Source organism: Trichechus manatus, unplaced genomic scaffold, assembly GCF_000243295.1.
Source record: "Trichechus manatus latirostris isolate Lorelei unplaced genomic scaffold, TriManLat1.0 scaffold00018, whole genome shotgun sequence".
Classification (NCBI taxonomy): domain Eukaryota; kingdom Metazoa; phylum Chordata; class Mammalia; order Sirenia; family Trichechidae; genus Trichechus; species Trichechus manatus.
The window spans coordinates 7,253,140-7,269,879 of record NW_004443954.1 but is presented as its reverse complement, the minus strand read 5'-3'; the positions used below and the strand labels follow the sequence as shown (position 1 = coordinate 7,269,879).

Genomic DNA, 16,740 nt, shown 5'->3' with positions numbered 1-16,740 from the left:
TCAGGCCAACACATATATGGCCTCCTCTGCTTTTATTCTCTTCCTATCTAACCCTTATTGATCCTCTAAGATTTAGTACCTCAAGTCATCCCCTTATGAAGTCTTTCCTAACCTTGCACACAAATGAGATCTTTCACCTCTCGTACACCCCAGAAACCATCACACTACTTTAATAGGACCTTTCAGTCAATCTATAAGTACGTATTGAGCATACAATATGTGCCAGGCAGTGCGTAAGGAAGTGAGAACACAAAAGTATAAAACTATGATGTTCTTGTTCTATCACGGTTACTGTTTTGATTGTCTATGTATTTATTTCTACTCTAAGTACATTACAAACTTGAAAGTGGACCTGTGCTGTGATTATAAGCTCTTTGAGGCCAGAGGCTGTGTCTTACTCATCTTTGTATTCCTCACTGCACTTTGTTCAATACCTTGGCACATTACATAAACACAAATTTGTTAAATTTGATGGCAATCATAATAATTTTGTCACATTTCAACATTTTATTCCAGAGATTCTTAAAGGGTTTCATAGAGAAAAGTTGACAATTATAAAACACATGTAAGGGAATCCACTATTATATATAAAATTTTTAGACAAAGAACTTGATATTATATAGCAATTATATGCATAAAAGTTTACAGTCAATTAAATATAAAACTAGGAAAAGACGTTACAGTCTCAGACACTGATCCCCAAACTTCAGAGTCTAAAGAATATGTCAAAGCAGTGAATCACTAAGAGTAAAAAGCACTCAATAAAACCCTCACTACACTAACTTTTATTATAAACTTTTGTGTTTTGTTATTAAGGGAAGAACTCCCATATAAAAATTTATGACTGGCCATCGGTATGCTACATGTAAATAGGGAATTAAAATGACTGTGTAAAGAACAAATTCACTGTACTAGCTCTCTGACTCAGTGTTAAACATAAGGCTTATTAGTCAAAGGGAGAAGTCAAATATAAAAAAGCTGACAGAAGCCAACTACTCCAACTCATTACTTTGTGTTCAACACCTTTACCACAAGAAATAAAGTTAGAATCTTAACTTCACAGCCTTAATAAAGTCATCTAAAACAAAATCAAGTAAAAGTCAAATATCTGGTTGCTCAGGTATTGTCAACATATGAAAATATGCTCAGAGAGTGGAAAAAAGTCTTAACATGTCAAAAATATTATTTCTTGGCTCTGATACTTCCAAATGAGTGTTAATTCTAAATCAACGAGGTAGAGTTTAGCCAGGATTAAGGTGCTACCTACGCTTGGTGCTGAGCTAGGTGCTGTACTTAATCATTTGCCTTATAAGCAAAATGAGGAAAAAATCATTAGTTTAACCGTTCACAAGCAAAATTATAGTCAACTAAAAAATTACTGAATAGGACATTAACATCTATCTCATGCTTTTAAGATACTAAAAGCCATCAGTTTTCTTTTCATAAAAACATAACTAGTATCAATTATTTTGATGGGGAATCTATTTCTTAAAACAAAACAAGCAAACCTTTAAATGAAATTTCTTTCTTTCTAAAAAATGATTAACAACTAAAAAATATTTACAAACAGCTTACTAAAAGAGAAGAATCACTCTAATTACTGAAACATAAACTGGTAAGTGAACAAAGCAGACGTTTTACTGGGAAATGCCACCCTATCTGGCTGTCTGTGATAGGTGATGAGAACGGTAAAACAGCACATTCCATAAAAGGTGACTCTTCAAAGTCAACCTCACCCCTTGCTTACACCTGAGTATGCTTTTACAGAAAAGATGAGGCAATGACAAAGTCACGTTCATTCTCTAGTTGAGAGGACAGAGGTTACAATATAGCGAAACCTGAGTCCTAGTTTAGTCACACATGTAAAATAAAGTTAAATAGAAAAAACTTCAGCAGATATAGCAGATATTATGAAATAATTATAGTAAAAGAATTTAGCAAGGACTTCACACTTCAATACCTCCTAAATATCAAAGCTTCAAAATTTTAAGCACAGCTAATATTTACTGAGGGCTTAGTAAGTGCTAAGCCTCGTGTGAAGAACTTCTCACAACCTATGGGGTAGATATTCACAATATTCCTGTTTTACAGTAAGTTTAACTGGATTCAAATCGAGTCTGGTTTGGCTCTTTACTATGGCACATAATGTGTTACCTTTCATGTAACATTAATGACTAAGCACATACCCAGGATAATTAACATGCCCACGTTACACAGGGAATAATCATACGGACTGCTCAAACCTATACGTGTTGTAGTACTTCTACATGGAGGAGAAGGGAGAGGCAAAGTAGTGATTTTTAGTTCCTCACATGAAGAAAGGAAACCAGCATAACTCTCAGTGAAGACTTGGGATTGTTGTCGGAGGGTAACCCAGGCACAATGGCCCAACTGACAGCCAAACGGTGGTCTCTTAATACACTGAATATGCAACTTTAAAATCAGTTTATACACGCTTCAGGGGAGGAAGAGGGACAAGGAGACAGTGGATACAAGTGCTATTCATCAAAAAAGACCAAAAAAAAACCCACCACCGTTGCCACTGAGTCGATTCCGAATCACAGCAACCCTACAGGACAGAGCAGAACTGCCCCAGAGGGTTTCCAAGGTTATAAATCTTTACGGAAGTAGACTGCCACATCTTTCTCCCATGGAGTGGACCTCCGGGTTAGCAGCTGAGTGGTTAACCACTGCGCCACTACTGCTCCTATCTAAAAGACAATTGGTGATGAATATGGAGAGAGGGGAGAGGATCTAAGAAGACTGACTTAATTCCTGCCTTGATCCAATAGACTGTATTTCTTTTATCCTTAAGGAATTAGTGAACAAGCAGAATGCACACTCTTGTGTACATGACCATTTTTAGGAAAAAAAAACGGAGCCGTGTTTACGTCTCTTCTATAGCAATATTACAGTAAGCTTATAGTTCTCGCATTTTCCATTTGTTCTGTAAATCAAGGGTCAGACAAACCAATTCCTATTGTTGAATTAGGGCTGTCAACTACATGAGTCCAGGGAGGTTTAGCTAAAGGTCTGAAATTTTTAAATGATTAATTAAAAATACCACTAATATATATGTAAATATCTACATAAAAGTCGTACTGAACAACTTTTCTAAATGAATCAAAATATATTTATATTCGTACTTTTAATGGTATGGAGTATAGTATATCTCACTTATTTTGTTCCTAAAATGTATGTAGAATGTTTTCCACACATCAAATCTTATTTTCCTAGTGAGTAACATAATATTGGAGAAATATGCTTCCATGAAAAAAAATGCACATTGGTGGGCTGAGCTAAAAACGTGGAAAAGAGACGTAACTATTCTAACAGTGGTCTGCCAGCCATCAGCTGAACCCCTTTTGTTCAAGTCCGTCACTTCTAAAAATCAAAAGCAATAAAAAATGATCAGAGAATGGCAGAAGAACCACAGATGTCTCTTTAGCTGTCCCCTCTCCATTTGGGGAAAGAAAACTCTTCTTAGGACAGATTAAATTCATGCAGCAGAGCACTACAGGCATGCATTATGATACTCTCCTCTCCCCCTAAAAGAGCCCAATATTGAGGTTCAGGACTGCATAATCAGGACGTAGAAACTATTTTAAAAGTACTCACAAGAAAATTAAAAACACTTCATTGAGGTATGACACATACCACACAAACTAATTCTTTAAATATCTTTCAGATATTTTTATTTTAAGAGCAAACATAGCTGCAATACTCACCAAAGGGTCTTCTTAGGTTCAACTAAACATTCAGACTCACAAAACTATCCTAGCAGCATCTGGCACCGGTCTAGTGAGAAGGATACAGGGCCCAAACACCAATTGCCAGCAGGGAGGCATCAGGTATTCCTTTGTGGAAGTACTTGCCCCACACGGTGCACTGGTTCAAGCAGCAGCTCAGCTCGGGTGCAAGGTCTACACTGGGTGGGTACAGCAACTGCCCACTTAGAAGTTTCCTCTCCACAAGAACCAATATATCTTATAACAAGTATCAGGACCCAGCAAGGGAAATGCTCATTAATAAGAGCCACTGAACTCAGGGAAATCCAAAGCCACCATCGTGTATTTATATTTCATGTATCTTCCCATTCCAGATGCAGTTTACCAATCAGGGGTCCTTTTTACCACAGGCAGTGTTGCCTAGAAACGTAGTTGATATACAGTTGTACCAGAATACCCAAGGAACAGAGTCAGAGAGTAAACCATAGGTGAAATTCTAACATATTGGGAAAGGTTTCTTTTAAAATCCCTTTACCTATAATGGCCATGATTATCAAAAGCTTTTAAAAATTCCAACCTCAAGTATGTGGAATACGTGGATAACTACAAATCAATATAAAAAACATAACGCAATAAAGAACTGGGCAAAAGGTATTAATAGGCAATTCCAGAAGAAACTAGAATGGTCAATGTGTGATCTCACTAATAATCAGGAAATGTATATTAAAACTACAATAAAAATAACATTTCATATTCCTAACATTGTCAAAAATTAAAAGTCTTTTTAAAAAAGTTTTAAAATACTAAAGTTAGCCTATACTGCAGACTGCAATGGAAACTGGAGAATAAATTGATAATAATTAGTAAAGCTAGAAATCATATACTCTACAACCCAGCAATTATCCTCCTAGGTAACATCCTATAGAAACTCTCATATGTGCACAAGGTGACATGTAGAAAAATGATCATTAATGGAATGTTTGTAATCACAGAAAAAGAAAAACAACCTAAATGTCTATTAAGAGGTGAATGGATAAAGTGTGATATGTTCATATAATAGAATATTACACATTTGACTGACCCAAAACTACATGGGTATCTCAGGAAAAAAAAAGTTATGTGAAAAAGACAAGTGGCAGAACAATATAGACAGTATGAAACTATTTAAGTTTTAAAACATAGAAAATGATACTAAGTATTATAAATAAATACATGGAGTAAAAGTTCAAAAAAAAAAGCATGACTAAACAACAAATTCAGTGTAATAGTTAACTCTGAGGAACTAAAAAAGAGAGTGGTATAAATAATCCAAAGAAAAGGGGTCCAAAAGGAAAGTGTTATATTTTTTAACTGGCAAAAAAGAACAAACAGCTAAAATCAATAATAGGAGAATGGCACTTCTTGGCAGCTCTCTAACAGAACATACTACATGACTATTATTACTGATAGTTATTAGATAACTATCAATAACTTTTTTCAAAAAGTTAATTTTTAGAAAATTAACTTTAGATAATTAACTTAGATAATTTTAAGGCTATTATTATTGACAAAATACCAATTGAGATTTTTCAACAAACAGATGTAACGCTGGAAGCGCTTGCTCTTCTATGCCAAGAAATTTGGAAGACAGCTACCTGGCCAACTGACTGGAAGAGATCCATATTTGTGCCCACTCAAACAAAGGTGATCCAATAGAATGTGGAAATTATCGAACAATATCATTAATACCACATGCAAGTAAAATTTTGCTAAAGATAATTCAGAAATGGTTGCAGCAGTACATAAACAGGGAACTGCCAGAAATTCAAGCCAGATTCAGAAGAGGATGTGGAATGAGGGATATCGTTGCTGACGTCAAACGGATATTGGCTAGAAGCAGAGAATACCAGAAAGGTGTTTACCTGCGTTTTATTGACTATGCAAACGCATTTGACTATGTGGATCATAACAAATTATAGATAACATTGTGAAGAATGGAAATTCCAGAACACTTAATTGTGCTCATGTGGAACCTGCACACAGACCAAGACACGAGGCAGTTATTCAAACAGAACAAGGGCATACTGAGTGGTTTAAAATCAGCAAAGGTGTGCATCAGGGTTGTATCCTTTCACCATACTTATTCAATCTGTATGCTGAGCAAATAATCCAAGAAGCCAGACTATATGAGGAAGAATGCAGCATCGGGATTGGAGGAAGTCTCATTAACAGTCTGTGATATACAGATGACACAACCTTGCTTGCTCATAGTGAAGAGGACTTGAACCACTCACTGATGAAGATCAAAGAATACAACCTTCAGTATGGATTACACCTCAACATAAAGAAAACAAAAATCCTCACAACTGGACCAATAAGAAACATCATGATAAATGGAGAAAAGACTGAAGTTGTCAAGGATTTCATTTTCCTGGGATCTACAATCAACGCCTATGGAAGCAGCGGTCAAGAAATCAAATGCTGTATTGCACAGGGCATATCTGCTGCAAAAGACCTCTTTAATGTGTTAAAAAGCAAAGATGTCACTTCCAGGGCTAATGTGCTCCTGATCCAAGCCATGGTATTTTCAATTGCCTCATACGCATGTGAAAGCTGGACAATGAATAAGGAGGACCAGAGAAGAATAGATGCCTCTGAATTATGGTGCTGGTGAAAAATATTGAATACACCATGGACTGCCAGAAGAACGAACAAATCTGTCTTGGAAAAAATACAGCCAGAATGCTCCTTAGAAGCAAGGATGACAAGACTTCATCTCACGTACCTTGAACATGTTATTTGGAAGGACCAGTCCCTGGAGGACAGTATGCTTGGTAAGGTAGAGGGTCAGCAAAAAAGAGGAAGACCCTCCAGAAGATGAACTGATGCAGTGGCTGCAACAATGGGCTCCAACACAGTAACAACTGTGAGGATGGTACAGGACCAGGCGGTGTTTCGTTCGGTTGTACGTACGGTCGCTGTCTGTTGGAACCAACTCGACAGCACCTAACAACAACATTCTATTTGTAATTCTTTTTTTTTTTTTTTTTTAATATTAGGTTTCCTTCTCCAAAACAATCCTAAATCAAGTTCTGACAAGTTTTCTTCTGGATGTCAGAGCTGCTCAGTCCATCTGAAGTCCCATTCCCACTGTTCTAAACCAACACATAGCCTCTCACTGTTGTTCCTCTCGTCTCTTCCTTTCCATCTCACCCCAAATTCATCCTGTGTACCGAAAGCAATCTGTCCACATAAGATATCACTTTGGAAATGTCACTCCTCAGCTCCTGGGAATTATAATCTTTAATGGTAACCATCACTGATAAAATAAAACGAAAACTCCTTACGCTAGCATTTACAGGCCTCAACATCTGGCTCAAGCCGGTATTTCAAACTGTACCTTCTACTCCTCTATACAAGTGGCTCCCTCTGGCCAAGCTGCTCTGTTCAAAGCCTTGAATTGTAGTTGTTAGGTGCCCTCAAGTTGGCTTCTACTCAGTGACATTCTGTATAACAGGAGGAAACGCTGCCTGGTCCTGCGCCATCCTCACAATCACTGCTTACTAAACGTGACTTGCTCTTTAGTACGTTGTATTCCTTGCCTGAAATTTCACCTTCTCCATCACTACCTTCTCACCGAGTATGCAAATCTTAGCTGTCCTCTAATTCATTGCCACAAGTTTTATCTCTTCTATAAAGCCCTCCCTAACCAATTTAATCTGAGCTGATTCATTCAGTAAGTATTTATTGGGTGCCTACCATGTGACAAGACACACAGTTCTGGGCGCACTCTGAGAATCCTATGTATGCCTCCCACAAATTAAATACTTCTTTGGTCTTTATGTTAATTTGTCCATTGTAAGCTTCTTAAAAGGCAAGGGATTCATTTTTATCCCACAAGGCAACTAATATAATACTTTGTACATGGTCAGAGTTCAATAAATATTCTCAATAAAGTTAATACAGTAAATGAACTTTGAAATGCTAGCCTAATTTTTTAGCCCAAAATAACTAATGCTTATCCTTGGAGCTCTGAATAATTCCAACATTGATGTAACAACAGCAATGGACTTGGAGTCAGAAGACCTGTGTTTGAACCTGGGCTCCACTATTTACTACTTTCGGCCATATTACTTTCTCTCTGTGTACATTAATCTCCAAAAAATGGGAGTATTTACACCCATCTTAGAAGACTTCCATGACTGTTATTACAAATTAGTGAACAGAAAAAGAGCAATGTTCTTGTGCTAGCAAAGCATGGTCCAACAGATGTTTGGCTAGGCGTAACAGGTGTCAGCATCCTCACTTCAGAGAAGAAGAGCTTAAAAAACAAGATCTGCTCCCTTGTTTGCTGAGGCAGCCCGCGTGGGCCAATGGTTTATACTCAACTACTAACCTAGAGGTTGGTGGTTCAAACCTACTTCAGCGGCCTGAAGTAAGGTCTGGCAATCCGCTTCCATAAAGTTTACAGCCAAGAAAATCCGATGAAGCAGTTCTATTCTGTAACACATGGGGCTGCCATGAGTTGGAATCAGCTAGATGGCAATGGGTTTGGTCTGGTTTAGGAATGATGTCTTTAACTAATACGTGAAAGAAACGGGCCCACAGAAACATTCAATTAAAAAAAAATATTTTAATTATATATTTAAATAATAATCTCTTTTAAAGGGTTAAAATATTCTTTTAAAAAAATGTTTATCATTCTATTTATCACATAAAGTATAAACAGTAGGTATTTATAGCCCTGCCAAAATTCTAATAAAATTGGCATTCGGAAAAGAATTATCAAAATTGCTAATTACAATAAATGTGGTCTCAAAATTAATTTTTTTTAATAAATGAATTCTTTGACTTCCTTTTTGAAGAAGATACACTGGATCTGACTAGTGATTAACTAGCTGGCCTCTCTGGGCTTCCCAGGGGAATCATTAAACTCTGTTCCAATCAGGTAAAGTCGCCCACATGAGAAGCAGCTACTCTCAAAATCAATTAGCAGAGTCTGTCTTCTGACCTTCATTTGGAGCTCATATTTTAAACCACTATATGTTCTCTAGAAACCCTGGCAGTGTAGTGGTTAAATGCTATGGCTCCTAACCAAAAGGTCGGCAGTTCAAATCCACCAGGCACTCCTTGGAAACTCTATAAGGCAGTTCTGCTCTGTCCTATAAGGAATCGACTCAACGGCAACGGGTTTGGTTATTTATTTATTTATTTTTTGGTATGGGTTCTCTGTTCTCATTGTCTTTCTATATAAGGCCTGTCTCTCCCAATAAGCAGTGCCATGAATCTCTCATTGTTCCGTTTCAGCTTCCTGGGAGGCTCACTGCCTATTCCTAAGACACCTCCCACCAAAAGTTCTCCTACTCCTTTTAACAACAACAACAAAAATTGAACTGAAGTATATGGAGCTACTTTCACTAAAGAAACCTGCATTTACTTTTCTGTTGTACAAGGAAACCTATTTCTAAATCTTTCTAATCAACAGACATTAATACTATCTGTTGAAGTAAACGTGCTTGCATAGTTAATAAAAGCAAATGCCATACAAAATCATGCTTGAATTCATTTATTTTGAACACATACCTATGAGCAATTAAAGATAAACACAATAATGATGAATTATCTACCCTATATTTATTTAAAAGAGCACATTGCTTTGTAAGATTTTTCAAAGCAGATTAAATTAGAAACTAAAAATCTGTGAATGCATTTTAGATTGCTAATTTTTGTTTGTTCTGTAATGTGCAGTAAAAGGCAAGGTATACATTGAAAATATATCTTGGTCCATTATAAAAACAATAAACAGGCATATGCTTTTTCTTTTTTAAACTTTTTTTTATAGCAAAGAGGAGCTCTTGCTTTGCCATCTTTCAAATAAGCATCGTTTCTGGTCCTAATTGTAAATAAAACGCAGTACAATAAATGACAAATTTGCCATCTCTTGTTTTCAGTTAAGAGAAAATAATAAAAAATAAATTCACTAACTCTTAAAGAAATGGGGGCAGGATAAGCACAGAGTACTGTTAAGGGGACATGTAAATGTACCTGTAATCGGTCACACTGTTGTAAATTTCAAATGCTATTGTGACATGAGAACTGATGCATATGCCCTCTTCTTTTGTGCTCTCCGACAGGAAAACTGAGAAGTTCTGTAAAATTAAATGCTTGAATAAAGTAACGATTTTTAGGGGAACAAATATTCAACTTTTTAAGTTTTAAATTACTAAAAGCTGCTCTCACTGGACTTGACTATGTAGAAACCACAGTGATTAAATGCTTTCCAGAGCTAACATTCTAATGCTTTCCACATCAAAAAGTAAAACTAGAATCATGTCAGTGCTCTGCTCTGCCAAGCTTTAAGCAAAGCGTGAGCACCGCTCAGTATGGCTAGGTCCTTGCCACTACCAAGATGGGCAGAGTGCCTTAGCACACTGGAATGATCACATCGATAATGTACTTCTGATCCCATGTGCCTGCACCTTTGCTCACAGCCCGTGTGTTTGCAAACACACGCTTCTACACAAACAGTACTCATTATGTTTTCAGACCCTTGCTACTGAGTCACATTGCCTAATAGAGAAGTTCCTTCCAAAAACCCATCAGCTTTCCACTGAAAATACTTTTCTCAGGACAAAACTGTATAGAGATTCTAGTAAATTGCACAGGGAGATTGGAAAATTGTAGGGATTCAGCACACGTGTGATTACTGAAAGAAAAGAAATATTAAAAAATATGAATCTTCAGCCAACTGATTTCAAACTTAGGAAATTTTACCTATAAACTCTAACAATAGAGTTTTGAAAACACACGTTTTGTTTTGGTGGGGGGAAGGGGTGGTATTTCAGAACATGTTCAAACCTGGCAGAATCTGTGGGATGTGAAATCATCAAACTTTTTCAATTTTCTTTCCATTTTTACATCGCCTGTAAACTTTCATCGCCAGTATTCTGCTACAGGTACAGACATGGCTAAAATGCGTTGATTCATCTTAGAAAGAGGGATGTTTACAGAAATTAAGCCAAAGTCAGTCAAAGCAAAGCACATGCTTCAACATGAAAAGCCTTCCCCTCCTCCGGAACTTCCTGACGAGTGTCCGTCTACCTTATCTTCATGCCTCTTCTACTCCTCCCTTAATGTTACCCTGTCATTTTTTAATTTATATCATCATGCGCTTCCAATTGTTTTTCCTTTGATAAGGGTAATTTCAGAAGGCTAAAGAAAATTTTTTTCTGACCACAGATTTAACGCAGCAGTCTCTTAACCAATTGGTCTAAAAGCAGAGAATCCCTTTGCTCCCCCTCCTAACATCTGTCACAAGAGTCAGATTACAGATCAGCGCAAATGGTGAAATCAGGAGGCCAGTATGAGAAGAGAGAACACAAGGAAGAGGAAAAACCAAGGCTAGGGCATCAGCAGAAACTATAACAGAGCTTCTATTCTTTATTTGAAGCAATCATACAAAGGGACATCATGTTAGAAATAACACCGAATAAATGCTTAAGGTTAAAAAATGGAATTTTCTCATCTCCTAAATAAAAATCCTCTTTGAAGGTATAAAATAATAACCCTTTTATTATTGAATCTACAGTATTTATTAAACACGTAAAATAATCATGAAATATTTACAATAAAGTTAATCTTGCAACACTAGCTTTCTTTTAAAAGTCATCTCTAATTTCATCAGAAATATTAACAGTTAGTACATTAAGTACAAACCAACTTCCATAATGTATGTAGGCATGTGTGCATTTTACTGAATGAAAGGTTGATCTCTGATATTTTATATTTTTTAAAACTGATCTGTGAATGGCTTTTGATAATAGTGTATGAACCTTCTAAGATTATTTCAATAGACAAATTAATGAGTACCTATTATGTGCTGCCAAAGTATACCTCTTATTTTTTTTAACGCTAATAGCCTAAGGCGGCCAGTAGACATCTCAGAAACCTATCAGAGTTTAAACCGTTTTAACTTCTAACCTCATGCCAAAAAAATACACGTCAGGGAAATATTTAAAGTAACAATAAAAACTTCTAAAAAGCTAAAGTTTTTTGGATAAAGGCACTTAATGGTTCTCCAACACATAACACAGAAAACAATTCAAATCCAACTCTACCCCATTAAAATATTGACGTTTCCAATGTGTACGTAATGTATGTAACCTGATCGTAATTGCTGTGAAGGGTGAGAGCTGAGTATATGCTAAATCTTGCCATCTGTAGGTAGGTGCTTTATACAACTCCAGGAGGTTTCTGTTTTGTTTTGTTTTTTGAGGAGGGGGGGTCGTTGTTATTGTCTGGGAGTAGGGTCAAAAGTTTACAGTATTTTTTCTTAACTCATTATCAATCAAAAATTCTTTTACTATATGTCACTGTTGAACAATTCAGGCACTACTCACCATAAATTTATTCAACAACATCAGCTCTATCTCCAAATCCATTTCACACTTACATTACGGACACATTCTTCAATGATAAAACAAATAATTTTTATTTCCATATTTAGGAAAAGGATTGAGTACCTCAAAATAATTCTCCCAAGGTCACAGTTTTTTTTAGAATGTAACAATTACTCTAAGACCCCTCGGAAATCATGGTGGCTTGCAAGGCGGCGATCCACACAGCATGTCAATAAAAACCATCTCAGGACGTCGGTGTTGTTTTTAAGGGGTGAACTCTACTATTATTCACGATGCTCACTCACCTACATCATCTTAGTGGGCTAGTGTGCGCATCTGTAACAACGGTGCACACAACTCTGATTGGGGCTGAACAACGGTAAGTTAAACAACTTCCAGACCAAACTGATTTACACTAGAACTCAAATATATTAAAATATGTGCATACAAAAACACATTCACATTTAATAAAAAGGCCACTTTCCCCAGCCAGTAGGTTGATCTGATTTTAAATTAGCAGCCATACCAAAATCAGAAGTTCAAAAACATGTACAGACATGCCATTTTCTTAGATTTTCTGAGTTTTATAGTTACCAAACTTTATTTGCCAAATTCTATCCTTATTTATTCACAGGAAATTGAAATCACTGCCATAAATTCAGCAGGAGAATGGAGAAGCTTCTAAGAGTAGAATATAGTCCCTCAAAAGAAATAAGAAAGCATAATATGTAGTTGCAGTTTAGCTCATAAGAGAATTGTATTTTTAAAAATACTGTATAAATCATACAAATCTGAATCTTCAATATACAAGGGAAATTTAATATTTAAAAAACCCTCTTGAGTTCTTTTTAAAAATGAAGACTCTTGGCAGTCCAAGTGTTCAAATACTAATTAAACGATTATATACATATATAGAGCCCTGGTGGCAGCAGTTAAAGCGCTCGGCTGCTAACCAAAAGGTCAGCGGTTCCGACCCACTGGCTGCTCCATGGGAGAAAGATGTGGCAGTCTGCTTCTGTAAACATTTACAGCCCTGGAAACTCTATGGGGCAGTTCTACTCTGTCCTATAGGGTCACTATCAGTAGAAACTGACATGGCAGTAGTAAGTTTGGTAACCAAACCAGAACAAATTCAGCAGAGAAGATATGAAAAAAAATTCTGTATTAATGTTTCTAATTAGCAAGGGCTTTCATATAGACTTAAAAGCAAATTTTCCTTCCCTGATTAATTAGAGCAGAAACGTAAAGAACTAGCTTCTAAACTGGCAGTTCTTTCAAGGACTAGGATAAGGCAGATGAGACAAGCAGAAGAATACGTGTTCTCTAATGGAAAAAAACTGCACCAAAAACCTTGTGTTATAGATGGTGGTTCCTATGTATAAACAACACTTTTGAAAAATACAAAGCACATGTATTTGGTGGTATGGCAGAAATATTCTGGCAAAAAAAAAAAAAACGCTCATTCTGCTCAAAATAACACTACATTTTGTAAAGAGCTGTTGTCAATTTTGATGGAAGGTAAAATACTGACTGAAAAGACCTTAAAAAGTTTCTCCTTCTTTTAATGATACCCTAATTATCAGAGACGTATTTCCTCGTTTGCCGTTAATTTTAAGGGAAGAATTTCACAATGCACTGAGAGAATAACAGTTTCTTCCTCCAAGATAAAAGGAGGCAGGTCACTAATGTGAAATGGTTCTGCCTAAATTAAATGACAAGAGAGAAAGAAATTAAGAAAAAAATTGGGACAGGACCCATAACAGCACTGCAATTAAAAAGATAAGGAATGGAAATTCTCAGGAAAGGCAAAAAATTCTCCAGTTTCTAAGATGGGGGACTCGCTCTTTGGGAGGAAAAAAAGATTTAACAATAACGCATAGCAAATTGAGGAGATTTGAGGAGAGACTCAAACACCGCAGCAAAGATTTCTGAACACGAGCTATTAAAGGTAAATACACATATAAGCCTCAAAACAATTTTCTCAAGTTCTGACTCTTAAAAAACATAGACATCATCCATGTCTACATGGCATTTGAAAATGTCTGGTAATTTTTCACTCTTTTAGTAGCCACTAGCATTCTATCTTACATTTTGTTGTCTAATTGTACAAGTGATTTCAGATTAAATAACAAAAAATATAAAAATACTAAAACCAAAATACCTTGTCTTAAAACAAATCTAAGATTGTCTCTGTATAGAACTCAGAGAGGGCTTCTTCACTTTGTTTCACCTTTTAATCCTCAATCCTAACTCACAGGCAAGCTTGACAATTTCTCACTTCCTGTTTCCTCATCTAAAACAGGATTTTTTCCCCTGGTTGTTTCAGTTATATCATGAAAACACAATGAAAGAAAAGGGCCAAAAATGATTTACGAAATACTTAGCAAAAAAAGTACAGATGACAGAAACCAAAACCAAACCAAACTCATTGTCATGGAGTTGATCCCACCTCACAGGCGCCCCAAAGGACAGAGCAGAATTGCCTATGGTTCCCAAGGTTGGAAATCATGACAGAAGCGGAGTGCCATAGCTCTCTCGAGGAGCAGCTAGCGGGTTCGAACCTCTGACTTTCTGGTTAGCAGTCAAACACTTTAATCACTGTGCCACCAGGGCTCCTATAAATGACAGAAGCCACCTAAGAGTTCGCAGCTGAGCATACTAACCGGCTTGCAGCACCTAGGGTCTCCTATATTACTTATTAGCATATGTGAATAACTCCTGTGTGTAGCTAGGACTTTTCTAGGCTCTGGCCTTAAAAAAAAATACTGGTGAGGGTACACAAACCCTAACCTTGGCTGCACCTCTACAGTATACGTGAGCAACCCTCCACTGTTAGGTCACATGGTTCCTGTTGGGACTTAACCCACCCTCCATGTAGTGTAACCAGGAGCTGGTCAAAATGCTTGCTCTAACCCTACCCCATTGCAGGACTGGCTCAGAAATGAGCAGATCATCCAAGCTGGGTAGTAAGAGTCATTGGTGATTTTTGTTGGAGTTATTAAGAAAGAAATGCTCTCTTTACAAGAGGATCACTGGCTGTTAAAATGAGCCAGAGGCAGAATCTTAAAAAACTTGCAAGCAGCCACCCAAGGTAAAACAATTGGTCAGGAATAAGAGAAGGAAACGGAATGCGTAAATGCGTAATTGCTTCCATGAACAACTGCCTCCTTTGCCATGAGACCAAAAGAATGGGATGGTGCCCAACTACTGTTACCAATTATTTTTATCAAAGATTCTATAGCAGAATCCTGATCAAAAGCAGGAAAATGGAGAACAGAATTCCAAATTCTCATAGAATCCAGACTTTCCAGAGCCACTGAGGCTGGCTGAACTTCCAAAACTGTTGTCCTAAGATAAACTTTAAACCTTAAATCAAAAATATTCCCTGAAGCCTTCTTTATTTTTTTTATTTATTTTTATCATTATAGTTTTAAAGTTTACAATTCAAGTTAGTCTCTCATACAGAAATTTATACATACATTGTTATGTGACCCTAATTGCTCTCCCTATACTGTGACAGCACACTCCTCCTTTCCACCCCTGATCTCCCATGTCCATTCAACCAGATCCTAACCCTCTCTGCCTTCTCATCCCACCTCTGGACAGAAAACACCCATTTAGTCTCATGTTATCTACTTGAGCTAAGAAGTACACTCTTCACAAGCATCATTTTATGTCCCACAGTCCGGTCTAATCTTTGTCTGAAGAGGTGGCCTTGGGAACTGTTTTAGTTCTGGGTTGACAGAGAGTCTGGGGGTCATGCTTTCTGGGGTTCCTCCAGTCTCAGTCAGACCATTAAGTCTGGTGTTTTTACTAGAAGTGGAGTTCTGTACCCCACCTTTCTCCAGCTCCATCAGGGACTCTCTGTTGTGTTCCCTGTCACAGCGGTCATTGGTGGGAGCCGGGCACCATCTAGTTCTTCTGGTCTCAGGCTGATGCAGTCTCTGGTTTATGTGGCCCTTTCTTTCTCTTGGGCTACTACTTTCCTTTGGTGTTCTTAATTCTCCTTTACTCCAGGTGGTTGGAACCAATTGATACATCTTAGATGGCTGCTTACTAGCTTTTAAGACCTCAGACGCCACTCACCAAAGTAGGATGCAGAACATTTTCTTAATAAACTTTGTTATGCCAATTGACCTAGATGTCCCCTGCCCCTGCTACTCTGTTCCTCAAAGTGTTTGATTGTATTCAGGAAACTTCTTAGCTTTGGTTTAGTCCAGTTGTGCTGACTTCCCCTGTAGTGTGTGCTGTCCTTCCCTTCCACCTAAGATAATTCTTGTCTATTATCTAGTTAGTGAATAACCCTTACCCCAAAGCCTTCTTTAAACCAAACAATAAGTTAGCTTATTTCGAAAAGCATGTTTGCCTTGAACATCATGCTCCTTTGAAGAACTATCTATTTAGGATCAAACTGAAAATAGCAACTTGAAAAGACAGAAAGCTTAGGGGGGCAATGAGTTTATGTTAATGGGGGAAGAATAATTTGGAAAAGGAAGGCAAGAATGGTTGCACAATTTCAAGAATATATTATGTCACTGAATTGTACAAGTAGAAATTGTTGAACTGGTGTATGTTTTGCTGGGTATACTTTCAACAACAACTAAATAAATAAATAAACGTGTGCATAAAACGCT

The 16,740-nt window shown here is 37.0% G+C and overlaps 1 protein-coding gene across 8 annotated transcripts in view; it reads right to left on the bottom strand.

Moving 5' to 3' along the window:
* Positions 1 to 16,740, bottom strand: part of NCOA2 (nuclear receptor coactivator 2) — a 304,968-nt gene that overhangs the window by 152,713 nt on the left and 135,515 nt on the right. Inside the window, exon 3 of one of the 8 annotated variants that reach the window (XM_023727751.1) lies at positions 9,753 to 9,856. The exons of the other annotated variants lie outside the window; for them this stretch is intronic. The gene's annotated coding sequence lies outside the window, so the exon portion shown is untranslated. The remainder of the gene's footprint in view (positions 1 to 9,752; positions 9,857 to 16,740) is intronic. 8 annotated transcript variants of the gene reach the window in all.